Raw genomic sequence first — 2784 nt, forward strand, 5'->3', positions numbered from 1 at the left:
CTGCTTTGCCGAAAGAGAGACGTTACGCGTTTTGATTTATTTTGAATTCACTCGAGTGTGACTTGTCTACCCTCCCAGCTTTTATGTTTGTGGCTTTGACTTGAATCGCGATGTAAGCAGTCGGATCCAATACATCACTTTTTTGTGTGGTGAACTTTCTTCACGGGCTACAGAATAGTGTTTACCCTCAAGTTTAGGTTTTATTGCGGGATCTGTACCTTTTAAATTGCAGACACGTATAGTGTGTACGTAATGTTTGTAATATGTCAATGATGAACCGGGTGGGGTAGATCAGTGGTGTAGGGAGGCGCCAAAAAGTGATTGTGTGAGGGGTGAGGGCGCACACACACACGCATATGTGTGTGTATATATACTACTCAAAACAATTTAAGGGTCAAAAATTTATTACCAAATAAGTTTCAGAGTGTATTAGATTGATGATGTAAACTACACCAATTTTTTTATTTATTGTTCCATATTTACAAAAACCCACAAATAAACGTCACTGTATACAAGAAAGTCACATGACATGCTGTCAAAGTTGAAGGTTGTCAAACATGGATTTTACACAGAACATTCGTTTAATAGTGTGTGAATCCACCCCTGGCGCGAATACACTCGACACTTCGTTGCCTCATGCTGTTGATCAAACGTCTGAAGAACTCTTGGGGAATGGCCTGCCACTCTGCCATAAGAAGTTGACCCAGATCATGAAGGTTGGCCGGAGGGGCATGGTTATCCCGAACTCTCCTGCCTAATTCGTCCCAGGCGTGCTCTAGTGGGGCCAAGTCAGGCGAATATGCTGGCCAATCCATCCTGGCGATACCTTGTTGTCTGAGAAAGTCCGTTACCACCCTGGCGCGGTGGGGTCTGGCATTGTCATCCTGCAGAACTACCCCGCCGCCAATCTGCTGAAGGCCTGGGAGAACCAACGGCCGGATAATCTCATTCAGATAGCGGATTCCATTCAGATTGCCATCCACCACAGAGGGGGGTCCTGTGGTGGATAGAGATGCCGCCCCACACCGTGACGCTGCCACCACCGAACCGGTGACGTTGTCTAACGTTAACGTCAGCGAAGCGCTCCCCAGGACGTCTGTAGACACGAACCCGACCGTCGTTGAACTGGAGACTAAACCTGGACTCATCAGTGAACATCACTCGACCCCACTGAACACGTTGCCACCGCAGATGAAGCATGCACCAGTGACGTCTGGCCGTTCTGTGACGTGGTAGGAGTGGTGGTCGAACAGCCTGGCGACGGCAGCGTAGATTATTGGCTCTCAGACGATTGCGTATGGTTTGATCACACACTCGAGTTCCAGTCGCAGTCCGCAGATTGTCACGTAATCGGCGTGCAGTGGTTGTGCGTTGACGTAGAGCCATATTGGTGATGTAGCGATCCTCTGTATTTGTAGTGCTTCGGGGTCTTCCCCAACGTGGACGATTTCGAACAGAATTCGTTGCTTGGTACCGTTGCCACAGTCGGCCAACGACACTCTGACTGACACCAAGTCTCAGAGCAACATTTCTTTGCGTATTGCCATCCTGAAGCCAAGCAATAGCCCTTCCTCGATCTTCGATAGTCAGTTGAAGTCGTACCATTGTCGAATTTGGAGTGTGCACCGTACACGAACGCAAGCTCCAATTATACGGAAATTCAGCATTGGGAACATGGAATACACGTGCAAAGCGTACAAATGAAACGCTTTGTGAAAAAGCAAGTTATGGGCACTTAGCAGACCTTTCGCTTTCACCCTAATTTACGTGCAAATGTAAGCATGTTTTCGCCATTAGAACTAGTCGACAGTGTCAATGACAGTGGATTTTAATTCATTTATGGGTTGCTTAGACCCACTTTCGTCAAAATGGAACAATACCATGCGTGACATTATGGTCTAACTAATATAACTGACATTCAGAAAATAATGTCGAAAATATCGTCTGACCCTTAAATTGTTTTGAGTAGTATATATATATATATACTCTTCAAAAGAAGAAACGCAAAACCACATTGTCGTAACATTTGGAGAATTGATTTAATTATTGAATGGTGAGTCCGATAATTACCAAATGTTGCAGGATTGTTCACAATTCACTCTAGTCCATTGTGAGTAAGTGATAGGACACACCACCAAGGTCAAGGTCATCTGGAGTCAATACCGGGTGTGGCCTCCGCGTGTGTTGACAACTGCCTGGCACCGCCTGCCCATTGAAGCAACCAGAGTACGGATGACGTCCCGGGGGATGGTGGCCCACTCGGCCTGCAAGGCTGCTGCCAGCTCGGGCAGGGTCTGGGGCTGTGGTTGTCGCTGTCGGCGGCGTCGGTCCAACTCGTCCCATAGATGCTCAATTGGGTTCAAATCCGGTGATGTCGATGGCCAAGGAAGGACATTAATGTTGTTGTTCTGTAGGAAAGCCGTTGTGAGACGTGCTGTGTGAGGCCTGGCGTTGTCATGTTGGAACACTGCGTTGGCATTGGCCATAACTGGAACGATGTGTGGCCGGAAGATCTGGTCAATGTAGCCCTGTGCATTCAGGTTGCCCTGCACGTGGACCAGGTCAGTTCTGCCAGTGTGTGAGATGGCTGCCCACACCATGACACTACCCCCCGCCGAATCTGTCCACTTCCTGCACGCAGTTTGCCGCATAACGTTCACCACGACGCCTATACACGCGACATCTTCCATCATGACGTCGGAGCAGAAATCGGGACTCGTCACTGAACCACACCTGTCTCCATCGCAGTTGAGGCCATTGTCGATGAATCTGGCACCACTGCAG

Source organism: Gigantopelta aegis, chromosome 15 (assembly GCF_016097555.1).
Source record: "Gigantopelta aegis isolate Gae_Host chromosome 15, Gae_host_genome, whole genome shotgun sequence".
NCBI lineage: Eukaryota > Metazoa > Mollusca > Gastropoda > Neomphalida > Peltospiridae > Gigantopelta > Gigantopelta aegis.